The sequence below is a fragment of the Cyprinus carpio genome, chromosome A23, assembly GCF_018340385.1.
Source record: "Cyprinus carpio isolate SPL01 chromosome A23, ASM1834038v1, whole genome shotgun sequence".
Taxonomy (NCBI): Eukaryota; Metazoa; Chordata; class Actinopteri; order Cypriniformes; family Cyprinidae; genus Cyprinus; species Cyprinus carpio.
Window position 1 is genome coordinate 3,206,911 of NC_056594.1, and position 17,521 is coordinate 3,224,431.

Genomic DNA, 17,521 nt, shown 5'->3' on the forward strand with positions numbered 1-17,521 from the left:
GTCAGTGACACGAAACGCCCTGATATCATAATGATGAAAAAGCCCCGGCTCTTGAGCTAACAATCAGTGTATTGGAAGAATATATTCGTGATGCAACACATCTGTGTCTTGATGTTCAGAAATATTTTTGGATGCAGATGATTCCAACAAGGGAAGACAAATTCCTCTGCTGGACTGACTCGACGTGCTACAACATGACATCTGTGTGAAAAAAGGACAGGCTCATGACTCATCGTTACTTCATTATTTCTTCATAACAACTGGTATGTTTCTGAGTATTAGGCCATGCATGGACCAATTACACCCATTCCAGTGCAGGGTTTTCGTAAAATGAGCGATTTATTGTTCTGCTTTGAGTGTGGAAAAGTGCATCCATGTTAAAATGACAGGCCGTCTTCTTGAGCGGTTCACAGCGCAGAACTGTTATTAGGAAGAAACCGCGAGACTCTCATCTGGAAACTCTACAACACTATGGTGTCATTCGATTTGAAGACATTAAGAGTTACTCTTAAAAACAACCATTTTAAAACAAGCTCGAGCGTTGGAGTTAGAAATCTGTGTGCAATATGCTTTTTAGCAATTAAGGCTTTTGTATGAAGGCACCTCTAACTTTTGAAGCACCAAATGTCACATCTGATAACCTTTAGACAAGCGAGGAATGACGACAATGCTCATTTCTCAACAGAAATTGAATCATAAAAAAGACACTTCTCACAACTGCTCCAGACACCATTTGTACTCTTTCAGCAAACTGCCGAACCGCACACACAGGATTGTGGGAAGTCACATGTGGTGAATGATGCAACTGTGCTGATTTCAAAACAAGCTTTTCAGAAGAAAATCATCAGAATTATTATAAACCAAAAAAAAAAAAGTCTAATCATTTAGTCACATAATTTTGTAATTGCTCATAGGGTGTTCTAGGCGGTTGTTTAAGTTATAACTCATTTAGTTTTTATTGTCTTTTGTCAGTGGAACATAAAGAAGATTTTGAGATTTCTTTTGTACATACAATGGAAGCCAAAGGACTCCACAGTCGAAATAATCAAAATAATCACACTTGAAATTAAAATGGAAAAACACATAAAATCAAGAGGTAAACTGAAAATTATTTCCTATATACAATAACAGTAATATATAATAGAAATAATAAATAATCAAATTTAACTAATTACATAATATAAATGTTGCCACTCCCCTCTCAATCACTATTGTTTTTAATCACAAAATTAATGTCTCTATTTCCGTATTTTATAATATTAAATAATGTTGAATATTTTTTTATCTAACATTTTGTCCAAATTTTTTTGCTATATATATATCTATATATATATGCCAAGACCTACGTCAATAAATAAATAAATAGGGTGTTTGTTTACTTAATTACCTTTGTTTACTTAATTGTCTTGAAATACATAAATAGGGTGTAACTTAATTACTTTCATAATCAGTGAAAAAAAAAAAAAATCTGTGATTAGTGCATCATACATTTTTCAGTTCTTTTTTTCCCCTCTGAATCTGTTTTATCCTCAGTAAACCATAGTAAAGAGAGGACTAGTTCATTTAATATATCAGTTCTCTCAGATTCTGTTATTCAAGTTTGAAGTCAAGCAGCTTTGTCATAATTATGGCAGAAATGCCATAAATGGCCAATATCAGGGAGTCTTTGAATATCATGTTTGATAATGGGTTTCTCGTCAGATCCAGAGTAAGAGATCAGATTCAGAACAGAGAAAGCTGTCAAACCCATGGGTCTGTTTAGTAGAAATCATGTGACCAGCATTACGCCTCCGCAACAATTAACACCCCAATCAACAGCCATTCAGCAGCCTTATATTCCAGCCGTCGAGAGCTGCGCTGACTGTCCCCAGCATGCTAAAGCACTCTTCCTTGTTTGGGTTCGTTTGAGAGAAAACGGTCCTGGTCAAGTATATATTCTCTGCAGCAAATGAGGGGCAAGCAGAACATCTATTTTGGTAATAACTTTCATCTTCAACCATTGCATTTTTATTGGTTTTTAGCAGCATAAAAATATGACTCAGGACAGCTTGAAACCACTCATTCAAATAAAACCCGCTGGTTGTGAAGATAAACCTGTGAGGGTTTTGAAAGCGTGGATGATATTTGCCATGACAGATATTAGATGTTTATCTATGACATTGCAATCTGCTATTTATAAGCGGCTCAGAGCTCATATGCTGTCAAGCATCTCTGCATGTTGTGGTTACATGTGCTGCCAGCAGATGGCAGAGCATTTCACATTCAACTTACACAACATCTGCCTGCAACATCTGTAAAATCTACTAACTGAACGATCTACTCCAAAAATACAGTAAATATGATCACAACAGAAAAAAATGAAAATAATTTATTTTTAAAAAAGCACTAGTTATTTGTCACACCAGAGCAGTTTCTTAGTCTTGAGCAAACATTGAGCAAACTGGACCGTGTGTGAAAACAGGTGAAATGTGATAAACGTTTTGAGAAAAGTGTTTTTGTTTCAAGAACTGTTTGGGAAATTGGGCCAAATGAATCTGTCAAGAAAAAGTGTAATCTTTTTCCTTATATATTGTTTCATTATATATAGCTACCAAGACCTGCACATCAAAAATAAATAAATAAGGTGTGTGTGTTTACTTCAGTTAAGTTTTACTGATTATCAAAGATAATTATCATCTGTGATGACTGAATTCAACACACCACACAGTGAATAAAAACTAAAACCGAAATTAAAAAAAATAAATAAAATAAAATAAAATAAAATAAAATAAAATAAAATAAAATAAAATAAAATAAAATAAAATAAAGGCCTTGTTTCTTCCTGTTTTCTGGTCAGTAGGCCATAATAAAGAGAGCACTGACAGTCTCTTTCTCTGAAAGCTTGATACAGTCACATTAGTAACATACTAATGTGAGACGTCAATAAATGGAAATTTAATTTTGAAAATGAAACATGGATTTTTATCCTTTAACTCAATTATGCACCCACATTAACAGCAGCTTTGATTCTTATTTAAGATAATAATAATAATAATAATAAAATATTTATAAGCCATAAAAAAACCCCAGCACCAATATGAATCACAACATTAAAACATTAAATAATGCATGCAATATTATGACTACAGGAATGTATCTCAAGTATTCGTCTTGTTTCACTGGCCGATTATATTTATTTATTTTAAAGCATAAACATTAATTTTGATGAGTCATGCATATAGTCTACAAAAATGCACAGCACATGTGTGTGTGTGTGTGTGTGTGTGTGTGTGTGTGTGTGTGTGTGTGTGTGTGTGCCACTGGGGAGGACACACAGGACGAGACCCTCGGGTTGTGTAAAGTTAAAAGGCCACATTTAAACTGTCTGTCCTGAGTAGCAGACGACTCTAGACTCCAGTAAATCCACGAAAAGCCTCTAACAAAACCCTTTTGTCCTTTTATCTGCCACGCTGAGCAGAGCTCTCCTACTTATTAACCAAAGAAACCTAATTTAGTCGTACAGGTTTCCCAGTGGAGACACATTTAAAACCATTTACAGACTGAGAAGACGAGTCATGGACGGGACCCTTTAGTGAGGCGACTGTCCTGATGGATGAAGATCCTAAAAGTACATCTTTCAGTCTGTTCTTTGGGGATGGTCTTTGTCACATACACAATCTAAAGTAACAACTGGGCTTTAAGAGATGACAATATTACATTTAACAGACACTTTTATCCAAAGCGACTTACAGTGCATTCAGACTAACATTTTTATACCTAACATGTGTTCTCTGGGAACCCACAACTTCTTGCACTATTAACGCAATGCTCTACCACTGAGCCACAGGAACATATTTAACTGTCGCATTACTTAAACACTGATGGGATGGAATAAAGCCCCTCTTTTAGAGAGGAAGGGTGCACCTGTCCACTTAGCTTCACTGAAGTTAGCAAACAAACAACCTGCAGCTGAAGTCCCACTATCAAAAACACCACCATACAACTCTACAGCATCTAATATTTACAGGCTGCTTCCTTAACTGCTTTTTGAAGTCTTAGCTATGAGCTTGGAAGTTGTGAGCAGTGCATTTAAGTCCCTTTAAGGAGAGTCAGTTCATACAGTGACAGACAGTCTAGTGTTGCTCCATCTGCTTGAATGAGGAAAGAGCAAAATGTCCCGTTAAAATTATGTTTCCATAATATGTTGCAACAGCAATAAAATCTGACATCAGCTCTATCATAAATGTAGCTTAAAAAATGTTCAAAACATTCTTTCAGGCTGGTTCAGATGCACATTAAAACCACGGCAAAAAGTCAACTGGTTTCTTGCTTTCTTTTGTTAAAAAGTGCTTAATTATATTGAATGTGCACTTGTAGTGTACTTAATGTTTTATTATTTTGTTTATGATATTGTTGTGATTACTAATAAAATATTAATGAAATAAAAGCTACTTAAAAAGTGTTCACTTTCATTACAATTTTTCTTAACACACTTATAAGTGTAAGAGCACTTTGTAATCGTCAAATTAAAAGTTTAAAGTACATTTTAAATTGTTATTTTTTTTAATCTCTTCATATTTTAATGCACACTTGACTCATTTTAACTGCTGTGTGTTTTTCAATATTACATTTAAAGTTAATATATTTTAAATGTAAAAAAATTGCAACTTCAACATTACAAATGTGTAATTACAAAATACATGGCATAAAAGTTTCACTAGAAATTACATTAAAGTATATTTTAGTTAATCATGAAGGCTTGTCACTGCATTCAGCATATTTCAATATCAATATTCAAGAAAGTGGGTCAAAAACTGTCACAGCCATCAGCTGTTCGCTAACAAAAACTCTAAAGTCCAGCTATTTGAATTTAATATAAATTCAGAAATAATACACTTTAAAGCAATTCTTGAACTTAATGTAGGGATGCACGATATATCGGTCACTTTTATTTGTATCTTATTATTTTCATCAACAATATGGTTTAATTAAAATAATTTCATTATTGTCGGTGCAGAGTCTATTCTGTTAAATTTATCCATGGCACATGATTTTTTTTTTTTTTTAAACGTAAGTAATGTTGTCTAGGGACTTTTATTAATTTGTTTTAATTAATTTCTTAATTTTAAACTTTTATTATTTTATTAATTTGTACGGCTGCTTTATGTTTGTTTTATGTTGAAGTGTTTAATGGCTTTTAATGGTGAGACTTTTTTGTAATCAGGCTCTCAAAAAATATATAAAACTTTGGATTTAGATTTTATCGGACAACATATCGGTTATCGGCTTTCATAGATAAAGGATTATCGTTATCTTATCGGCCAAAATTTTCATATTGGTGCATTCCTAATTTAATGTAATATTTTCAGACACCTGTTAATTGCAATTTAATGAAAATAGGACTCTTTTTAAAAACATATTACAAAGTGTACTTAAGTGTGTTAAGAATGTGTAATGAGAGTGTCCATCTTTAATTCACTTAAGTGATCTTTTATATCATTAATATTATATTATCTGCAAGTACTTTTTTAAATATGCTTTTTAAGATTTGAAGTACACTACAAGTGCACATTCAGTACAATTAGTTTATGAAGTGAGATAACAAGGTATGAACAGAGCAAATGATAGGAAACATGGCACCACTCTGCAAAACAAAATGCTTTAGTATATCAAGGACTTCGGTCACTATTATGTCCACATTAACATAAATCTCTAGGATATTGCATGTTTATATGGCCACATGAGGAGCACTTGGCAAACAGTATGAAATGACTATGGCACACCCATGTTTGCATGAGAAGCCACACTGAATGTGTTTCCACATTCGTAATGGCTTGAATTACGCTGTTATGCCTTACCACGACAAAACAGATAAAACACCCAGAAAATTCATCTCTGCACCACAAGACTCCATTCTGGTTGCTTCTGCATTCAGAACGATTCCAGGAATCTGCCGGGACACAGACGCATCTCTGTTAGATTGGTACTGGATATCATGTCTGGGTGAACTCAAGCGGGAGCCTTTATCAAACCCCGTCCCAGTCTGTGTTCAGCTTATCTCTGTTTACTCTGTTTACATGTGATGAATAATTGAACAGCACTTGTGTCACGGTCTATCCGGATACGAGCAGAGACACGAGACACACTCTGAACATGCTCTTCTGATGCTCTGAACGTACCCTTCTTTAGTCCAAATCAGTCTAAAGATCGAGGCTAAATGCATATCTTACATTATTATTTCCACTGTGAATTTATTTGCATCATGTATGTTTATTATGACTGTAAATGTTATGTAAATCAACATGCAGTAGTATTCAAGATTTCAAGAAATTACATAGAAAGCTATTAAATAGTTTAATAAATACAGAACAATTACTAATTACTCGATCAGAGTATATGGATGGGAATAGAAAATATATTCATACAAATAAATACATAAATAAAAAAAAAACATTTAACTTTGATTCTGATTCATGATTACAGCTCATTAATAAATCCGTTAATTATTCTTTTACTACTTTTACTATACACTAAGCTAAAATACTTTTTTAATGTTACCAAAAATAACATTTTTTTTTCATTATTACTTGACTTATATTACATTTAAATTTTATTTTTGTTATTATTTAAAGTACCATTTAAACAAAATATTTTTTGTGCATTTATTAATTAACATTACATAACTTATTTTATGTCAGCTAGTTGCCAAGACAACATCTCCTATTTTCATTTAGTTTAACTTATTAAACATATTTAGTGTATTAAAATTACTAAAATTAAAATGTAAATAAAAATGTTGCCATATTAAATATATATATATATATATATATATATATATATATATATATATATATATATATATATATATATATATATATATATATATATATATATATATATATATATATTATTAATATAGAAAATATAAACTAACTAACCAAAAACATTAATAAAAACTATACTAGTATTTTAGTGAAAACTAAAACAACACTGTTTCTGACTGAATCACTAATGGAAGTGAGTGTAATGAAAAACATTTGGTTCCTTTATTTTAAAAATATACCTAACCCTCAGTTCATCTTTTCACGGATGTTTTTTTCCCAGGTCATGAACTCACGGCACAGATGCACGTTGTGATGACAGTCAGCTGCAACCGTTATCAAGTCTGCTTTAAAACAAAGGAAAACTTTCCAACTAACCAATACAACGTCTTCCTGTCAGTCTACATCCCTGTAAACATTCTCAATCACACAGGACACACTCTCAAACAATCAAGTGCTTGTGCACCTCATGTTTACCGCAAAACCAATTCCAAAGAGAACCTCTAGAACAGAGCTGCTTTTGTACTGAATTCTTATGGTTCATAGTGTGTGAGTTTGTGTGTGTGTGGCACTCTCTCTCTCTCTCTATAGGCCGATATTAACACTCCTTTGGTTTCTTCAAGTGCTCGATCATGACCCCTGACCCTCTATTCAGTGTTGGATGTAATATAGGGCTTTATTTTAATTTCCGTTTTTATTGTAACAATTTGTAACAATTCAACAATTCCTTTGTCAACGGTCTCCTCTGTGTCTCTCCATATCACTGTATGCTGTGTATGCTCTTCTGTGTCAGCTGCGCCACAAGGATGCGCTGTTTCTGCGTGTATTTAGCTTTGATTTGAAATAAAACAGCGCATCCTTGTGGTGCGGATGATACAGAAGAGCATACACAGCATACGGTGATAACGAGAGACACAGAGGAGACTGTTGATAAAGTAATTGTTGAATAAAGTCATTATTTTTGTTTTCTTCGCTTACAAAAAGTGTTCTCGTCGCTTCCTCTCATGTGGCACAGATCGGATATGACCGGTGAATGTGTAAGCAGGAAAAAAACCCATGGATTCCGATTTTCTCAGATCGGATTCAGGCCTCATTCATATGTCAAGTCAAGTCAAGTATTACCAATATGTGGTAATAAATCAGATATGAATCGGATACGTGCATTTGCGTGTGCCATGTAAGCAGACAAATTGGATATTCCCCAGTAAATGCGAGTCGTACGTCATTAAAAAAGTGACGTCAACTCAGGTGGACACCACCAACTGAGATCACATGACTTATTATAGGCGCGATGGAGGACGAAGGATACACACAGTGGAGCAATGCGGAGGCTTCATGTCTTTTAAGTCCTCTTTTTTTCTCCGCCGTACGAGACCAATGTTTTGCTGATTTTTTTGTTGACTTTTCAAAAATATTGTGGAAAGCAAAACACTGTATAATTTTATTTGCATCTGCATCTATTGTATTTCGTGCTGTTTTACTTCCTTTTCCGGGTCAGAACGTCTACGTTTGGTGGTTTCAGCAGTGTATAGTGTAAATGCAAAAATCGGATACTGGTCACTTTTAAAAGATGTAAGCGGGTCGTCAAAAAAATCGGATATAGTGAGAAAATCGGTTTGGGCATCAAGACCTGCAGTGTAAATGCAGCCTATGGGACAGTCACAGGCCTCCTGGTTTTCATCCAAAATATCTTAAATTGTGTTTCTGAAGACGAACGAAGCTTTTACTGGTTTGGAACGACATGGGGGCAAGTGATTAATGATGGAATTTTCATTTTGGAGTGGAGTATCCCTTTAAATTCTTGGAGATAATTATTTTCATGTTATGGCCGATAACTGATAACTGTCTATAAATGCGTGTTATTTTGTCGTAATAAAAAAATAAAAATAATAAAAAACTCTAAAAACGAAAATTAAAATAAATAAACAAACACATATACAATTAAAAAAAGCATTCACTTCAAATACTACACATAAATTATTAGTGTTTTTAAAGATTACTTTTACGTAAGCATTAGATGACAGCAAAGGTAATGTAAATAAAAGTGATAAACATGAGCAACTGAGCTTTGGAATGAGTATGTACAATTAAATATCTAATCTAATAAACGATACATACTGTACAACCAAACATCAACCAAGTGTAAAAAATGACTACCTTAACCTTAAACTATGAAAACCTTAACAGTTTCTACCATTATAACAAATTGATCATAGTATATGAAGCTTCAAAATCTATTTCATTCATTCATTTGTTTATTAATTAATAACCATAGAAACTGAGACACTTTGGTGAAACTTATCACGGGAATATCTGGTAATGGTTAAACTCAAATTAGTATGCTAAGGCTTTAGTGTTAGTAAGTTGTATATTTTCAGTTGTGATCTCACTGTTGAAACACGGCTGATGCTGGTCTCGTATCGGAGAGGAACTGCTCCACAGCAGCATCATGCAGAGATCTCACAGAGGAACTGCACTGGTTCTGCAGTGGACGCAGCAGAGCCGGACTGCAGCGCCCGCGGGAGGAGACAGAAACCACTCAAGCTGTAAATGAACCCACGACACGCTTGTCACCAATTCAAGAGCACAGCATCTGTAACCTGTGCTGACAGTGGATCTGTGCACATGTGCAGCCTTTTACAGCTGCTGAGCTGCAGCACCCGTCAGTAGAAACATCATGTGCCTCATGCCTAGTGAGCCCTGGTAAGCCTATAAGTAAGAATATATTGTTTACAAACTGAATGTAATGTCTTCAGACTCTAAACTGCATGTTAATTAAACGAAAATACATTACAGCTGAAACTGTGCAATCACCCACAGGTCACGCTTGATATACCAAGTTTGGTCACAATATGTCAAAGTGTTGCGGAGTTATAGTCTAACATTCATTTTGACACACTCTTCATCAAATTCATTGACGCACTTTACGAGAACCTTTTGGTCGATCAAAAATCTAGTCTGAAGATGATCACAGAATAAAATATTTAAGTAGACTTAAGTAGCCTTTTTATTTCATTAATTTTATATTATCTCCAAATACAGTTTTTTTTTTATATATATAGCCTACTTTTAGGATTTGAAGTGCACTACAAAGTGCACATTCAGGCACACTTATTTTTCACAAGGAAAAGGCTTTTTAAAACTGCATGCATTAGATTATGATGCTTGCTGCCTATCTAAAAACTGTCATGAATGATACTTCAGAAAGTCTTACTGAAGACTTTACTAAGCCATCTGAATTTTCTGAATCTGTAAAAAACAAACAACAACAACAACAAAAAATATATATATTGAAGGAGGCACCTGAGCCTCTATAGATCAAAATATCATAGAGAATTGGTGGTGCGCCAGTAATCAACCACCTAGCAACCACCCACAACACCCTAGAAACCACATAACAATTCAATGGCAACCGTCCACAATACCCTAAAATCCTGGCAGGGATTTTTGGTACAGGCAAACAAAAATCTAAGAAATTTAAATACCAAGCCCTATCCAGATAATTGTGCATCCTGCCCTTTTTAAATCAGTTTTTGCTGTGGGTGTAGGCATCTGTCCATGCAGGCAGTAGACATCAAGTCAGTTCAATATATGTTGAGACGGAGCCACTGCTTTGAGCTGGTTTCTTTCTGGCAAACTGGACACTGCTGTTGTTGTGGTGTGGCCACAGGCACTGAGTTATGATGTCCACTGAGAGACTCTTCAGGGGTCAAGAGGCTCAATCAAGGGCACAGCAGATGCACTTTTCACCAGGACTCTTTGAACTCGCATGGTTAATATTTCATTACTCCAGTGGGCCATGGTGCCATTGTTGGGGAATAAAGGCAGCACCGAAGCACCTGCTGCACTGCTGCTTCATCTATGAAACCTGTGATTGCTGCATCAACATGTACGTTTGTAGTATTAATTCATATAACAGCATTATATTGTTGTTTTTCTTATATTCTTGTTATAGCCTTAATATATGCTGGTTGCATTTACAATAACTCTATTAAAATACCAACAAATTTTAATGACAATTTTAAAAAGTATTTAAAAGTATTTTATGATGGAATAAGCTGCAAACTTGTACAAACTTATTTGTATGTTTTTATATAATCTCTGTTAGATTTAGGTTGGCACTTTCATAGTGATGTTTCACCTACAGATTTTTGGATTCATATTCAGATTTATATGAAAACATACTCATTAGATCAGGTCATCCAAAACCTAGACAGTCCATTTTTACCCACATTCTGAGGCAGTGCTGCAGTGTTCACAATCAATGAAATAAATCAATCAAGAACTGAGAAAAATGTTGATTACAAACACTGTGTATTTCATGAAGTGCTGCAAAGTATCAAGTAAAACTGGAGCTCATTAGAGATTGCACTGTTAAGTTTGCAACATGCTAACTGCAGACTCTTTTGAAAACAATTATTGTTTATTATTTAGTATTTGTGCATGCATGCGAGCATGATTGGCTTGATGAACAGTTTTCTTTCTTGTTTTTGCATACAGTATTTCCTTTTGAAACAGGAATATATATATATATATATATATATATATATATATATATATATATAAACACACAAACCATAAAATTGAACACTGATTTTATTTCACTTTATGTAAAATAAACCAAGGCAATGTTTCGCATACACAGTAAAAAAAAAAAAAAAAAAAAAAAAAATATATATATATCTATATATATCATAATTATAAATAAAACAGAGTACTGAAGTGCATTTTACAAGAAAATACACTTTAAGTTTTTCCATCAAAATTTAATGTTTGAATGCATTGTGAGCAAGCTGCTCGCTAGGTTTTGGAGCACAGCTATTGAATGATAGGCTACAGTCCTGTAAAATTTGATTCATTTAACATCACCATAAATGTAGATATATTTATTTTAATAAGGACATAAAGTCTTTATATGGAGACTCAATAAGACTCTAGCGGTGAGATCCTCAGCTGGTGTGAAATCCCCTAATGCTCCACTGTACTGGTCCTCACACAGATACGGGAGGTTAGACCACTGTCTCTAGTTTCTCTCAACAATAGAGGTCGATATCACATCATAGGATCAAGCTCTAGACACACACACACTGTCCCGCCGGCAGCTCATATCCTATGGGTGATTAGAGCTGGTTGTCTGCCAGCTGCTTGGGCAAGAGATTAGGTATGTTTGCAAACCTCAGGGACGTCAGTAAATCCACCTGCAGCTCATAGTCTAAACAGGAGCTGCTAGAAACAGAGTTTATTCTGGATTCTGAAGGTCAGTGGCACTGCAATAATGATTTAAATCCAAAAGCTGATCTGATTATCAGATGTTTCTTCCAAATACCACCCTTTTCTTCTGAGCTCTCCCACAGGTGTGAGATTATACATGGAAACTGGGAACAAAATGCTTTGGGTTTGGATGGTTTTTTGGATCTGTGAATGAGTAATTATCATGTGTGGGAAATATTTTAACTCAAAATTTAAAATAAAATAAAACAAACAAACAAATAAATAAATAACATTTTGCATAAAGAGAATGAAGCCTATTTTAGAACCTTTAAACTTTATTTGTTTGTTTTGTATTATTTGCATTCTAATTAAGAACATTTGCAATTAAATTTCATTGAAAAATCTTATTACTGTGATAAAGAAATGTTATGCTATTATTATTTTATTCTATTCTAATATTTTATTATTTATTAAAATTAGCATACAAATATTTTGTCAAGCAAATAGTGTCACAATGTTATGTAATCATTTATTCTTTTTTACCACTAAAACCGTCGGGTCATAATTTTTTTCTTTTTATTTTATTCATCAAGGAAACATTAATTCGATCAAAATGACAGTAAAGATATTTATAATGTAACAAAAGATTTCTATTTCAAATAAAAGCTGTTCTATTGAACTTTCTATTCATCAAAGAATAAAAATATGAAGCAGCCGAACTGTTTTCAACATTGATAATAATAATAAATGTTTTGTTGAGCAGCAAATCATCATATTAGAATGATTTCTGAAGATCATGTGACACTGAAGACTGGAGTAATGATGCTGAAAATTCAGCTGCACATCGTAGAAATTACATTGTAAAATATATTCAAACTGAAAAACATTATAAATTATTTTAAATTATTTATTTTAAATTGCAATAATATTTCACAATATAACTTTTTTTAAATTAAATTAATGCAGACTTGATATAAGACTTCTTTGAAAAAAACATTTTAAAAATATTACTGAGCCCCAAACTTTTAAAGTGTATCAATCTAATTTGTAAAAAAAATTAAACGCAAATCAAATTAAATCCAATCTGTGAACTGGATCAACAGACTGATTGTAAAGAACTCAGAAATATTTGTTCTAATATTTAAAGGTGTGAATAATGGCAGTCTTCTCATTTATGGGTCAATGGTTCCTTTCATGGTCCTTTGTTGCAAAATATAACTTTTTCTTTTGATTTTAGAGTGAAATATGACTGATATTTCTTAGCTGTTTTGTGAAAACCCTTATGACTATCATGAGCCTCTGTCTGTGCAGACTCTGTACCTGCAGCTATGAACCTCAAACGTCCAGCTGAGCTGAGAGAAGCAGAGCGTTCAAGAAGCTTTGCTAAGATGGAAGGAGAAACGACACGGAACTAAAAATAAGCTCAGACACCAGGTCATCTACTCTTAACTAAATTTGTACTTAAAAGCACCGCGTGAAACGTAAACACTTTAGAGGAAGATGTGCTACTAGTGAAAAGGATGTGATAATGTACTGTCACAGAAAAAAACACTGTCACTTCCACTGGCTTGCTGTTGCTTCAGGGAAAACCCTACACAGAAACAATGAGCGCTACCTTCTCTAATTTAGTGTTTAAAATTAGTTGCTGTCTGTTTGTGACAGGGCTTCCTGAACATGAATTCCTGTAGTTGCTTCTCACAGAAAAGATGCTTGCAGCTTATTTCCACATCCAAAGACTCTTCTTTAACTACCAGTTCCTGTTTACAAGGCTGACAAACTATACGTCAAAGAGACTTTTCCTGAGAGATATGAGGAACACAAAAAAGCTATAAAAACAGGTGAAGGGGCATACAGAAAGTACGAATGGGAATTTTTATAGATCCCATTATTGTTCATGTAATTTTGAGGCCATAAAAGGCTAGTGTACTCCTAAAAGCTAACAATTTTTGAAATGCTTTAAATTTACAACCATTCTGTTCCATGAAACCGGACATAAATATCAGGTTGCACTCACAGTACAGTATATCCAAATCACTGTACTTTCTATTATGAGAATGTCTCCTATACCACTAATAATGGCTATTAAAAAAAAGGGACGAGTCTAAACTTTCTGCTTCAATAGGCTGTTCTGTAGCTCAAACAATAGATCACAGTGCTAGCAACGCCAAGGTCATGGGTTCGATTCCCAAGGAAATAAATAACTGATAAAACTGTGCACATTTAATGCACAGCTGCTTTGGATAAAAGCGTCTGCCAAATGTGTCAATGTAAATGTATGTCTCATTAGGTTTGTGCAGCTGCTAATTTTCCAGTCAATGATTTTTGGAATTTGTAGCATATTTTAAAAATCATAACATCATGATTTCATATGCTTTTAGAAAGCATCACCTGTTTTTGGAGCACCAACAGCATGACATGCAAATACAGCGGTGCAAATATTCCTCCAGCAGCCTGACCTTATTTTACTTTCAGGTAAGACTTCGAATATGAATGAGCTAGTGTCCTGCAAACATGAGTGCCCTGTCTGCTCCCCAAATTACCTTCAAATTCTGAAGCTAATCAACAAAAAGCGTAGTTAAAAAGAGAAAGGCAAAGAAACTATGTAGACTGTACACAGCTACTGTAAACTGACCTTAGAAACAACAAGACAAGATAAAGGTTATTGTATTAGTTTCTAAAAAAAAGAACAGATCACCCAAAAAATAAAAACATTAGCTCATTGAAAAAACAGGCCTCTACCTAAACTCCAGAAATGCACCTATTCATACAATTCACTGCAGTTTCCAGCAGATGAGCACTAGAGGCAGTAAAACACCAACAAGCTTCAATCATGTTCACACAAATTATGCTTAAAGAGCAGATTATCGATTTATAAACACATATTTTTGATGGTTCCTTACACATAATATTTTATGACCTCAAAACCCCTATATAGTGCATAATTTGTAAATTAATACGTTTTGATGTTTGCATCAGATAATCAGTTCCATATGTATGGCTTTTCTGACATAGTAAACTTGCTCGGAAGCCCACCTAGTACAGCACTGCACACTTGAGATGCGAAGTACTCGAGTGCAAGTCCCGTTAAACATAGGTCACGATAAAAAGAGCTCAAACACTTACTGGTGCATCTCAATAAATTAGAATGTCGTGGAAAAGTTCATTTATTTCAGTAATTCAACTCAAATTGTGAAAGTCATGTATTTAATAAATTCAATGCAAATAGACTGAAGTAGTTTAAGTCTTTGGTTCTTTTAATTGTGATGATTTTGGCTCACATAAACAAAACCCCACCAATTCTCAATCTCAACAAATTAGAATATGGTGACATGCCAATCAGCTAATCAACTCAAAACACCTGCAAAGGTTTCCTGAGCCTTCAAAATGGTCTCTCAGTTTGGTTCACTAGTCTACACAATCATGGGGAATACTGCTGATCTGACAGTTGTCCAGAAGACAATCATTGACACCCTTCACAAGGAGGGTAAGCCACAAACATTCATTGACAAAGAAGCTGGCTGTTCACAGAGTGCTGTATCCAAGCATGTTAACAGAGAGTTGAGTGGAAGGAAAAAGTGTGGAAGAAAAAGATGCACAACCAACCGAGAAAACCGCAGCCTTATGAGGATTGTCGAGCAAAATCGATTCAAGAATTTTAGTGAACTTCACAAGGAATGGACTGAGGCTGGGGTCAAGGCATCAAGAGCCACCACACACAGACGTGTCAAGGGATTTGGCTACAGTTGTCGTATTCCTCTTGTTAAGCCACTCCTGAACCACAGACAACGTCAGAGGCATCTTACCTGGGCTAAGGAGAAGAAGAACTGGACTGTTGCCCAGTGGTCCAAAGTCCTCTTTTCAGATGAGAGCAATTTTTGTATTTCATTTTGGAAACCAAGGTCCTAGAGTCTGGAGGAAGGGTGGAGAAGCTCATAGCCCAAGTTGCTTGAAGTCCAGTGTTAAGTTTCCACAGTCTGTGATGATTTGGGGTGCAATGTCATCTGCTGGTGTTGATGCATTGTGTTTTTTGAAAACCAAAGTCACTGCACCCCTTTACCAAGAAATTTTGGAGCACTTCATGCTTCCTTCTGCTGACCAGCTTTTTGGAGATACTGATTTCATTCTCCAGCAGGATCTGGCACCTGCCCACACTGCCAAAAGCACCAAAAGTTGGTTAAATGACCATGGTGTTGGTGTGCTTGACTGGCCAGCAAACTCACCAGACCTGAACCCCAGAGAGAATCTATGAGGTATTGTCAAGAGGGAAATGAGAAACAAGAGACCAAAAAATGCAGATGAGCTGAAGGCCACTGTCAAAGAAACCTGAGCTTCCATACCACCTCAGCAGTGCCACAAAATGATCTGTAAATAGCATGGTTGCTTCAGCAAATGTTTATTTTTGTTAACATTATTGCTTGAGTTTATTGTAGGGCTTGGTTTTATATTTTAAATTGCTAAAGAGCATTAACCTTTAAGCATTCTGCGATACATACAACAACCAATATATTAAAAAGATGCCAGATTCATGTTCATCTGTTGAAACTTAACACGCTTTTAGTGCCACTTTACTGGACATTTCACTTTGAAAGTGTCGCAAAACGTGCAAGAAGCAACATAATATCATTTTCCACAATTGTCATCACAGCCATGTATTTCTATTTTGGGTTGGAAAAAATAAAAATTCTATCATACAGATTACTAATCTTGCATCTAGCATTCTTGTGTTCATGAACAGAATCATAAACAGACACACAGAATTTACAATTACTACAGTTTGATTGTAATTTTATATAACAGACAGGATAAAAGTAACCGATACAAATCTGCTTAGGCAATATATGCGATGTATATTTACTTAATGACATTTGAAAAACGTCATGACATCATCTCATGTAATTTCTTGTGTCCTCATCAAAGAGAAAATAGTAATTTCACAAACCACTATGTGTGTGTTATGTTCAGAAACAGATAACCAGAGAAGAACTAGCCACACTGGTAGTAAACCCTAGTGAACTGCCTTCTAATGTAAAGACGCTTCAACAGGACACAGTGATCATATGAAATTAATAAATTAATCTTTTCTTATCAACGCTGAAATGAACGGTCAAACACAGGACCCACCTTACTATTGCCCCTAAAAGAAAAACATAAATAAATTAAAATAAAAATCATATAGGCTAGCCCATCGACATTTTGCTGAATAAATGCGAATAACTGCATATGAGCTTACACAAACCCCATTCAGAAGAAGAAAGAAAAACATGAACATCGTTCCTTTAATCTGTCGTGTTTCACGTGCTCCGGTGCAGCCTGTTGTCAAAGCCGAATAACAGACGAAAAACGACAAATAGTACAAAAGCGAGTCATTTGATTAATACAGGAGCGCATAAATCTTACCTCTGTCTAAAGGGCGTTTCCGGTCAGTTCACGCGCTCGCTGTCGGATGTGTCGCCGCATCTGTTCGTTCCCTCATCAGCTGGGTCTGAGACCAGACATCACCACGCCTTCCC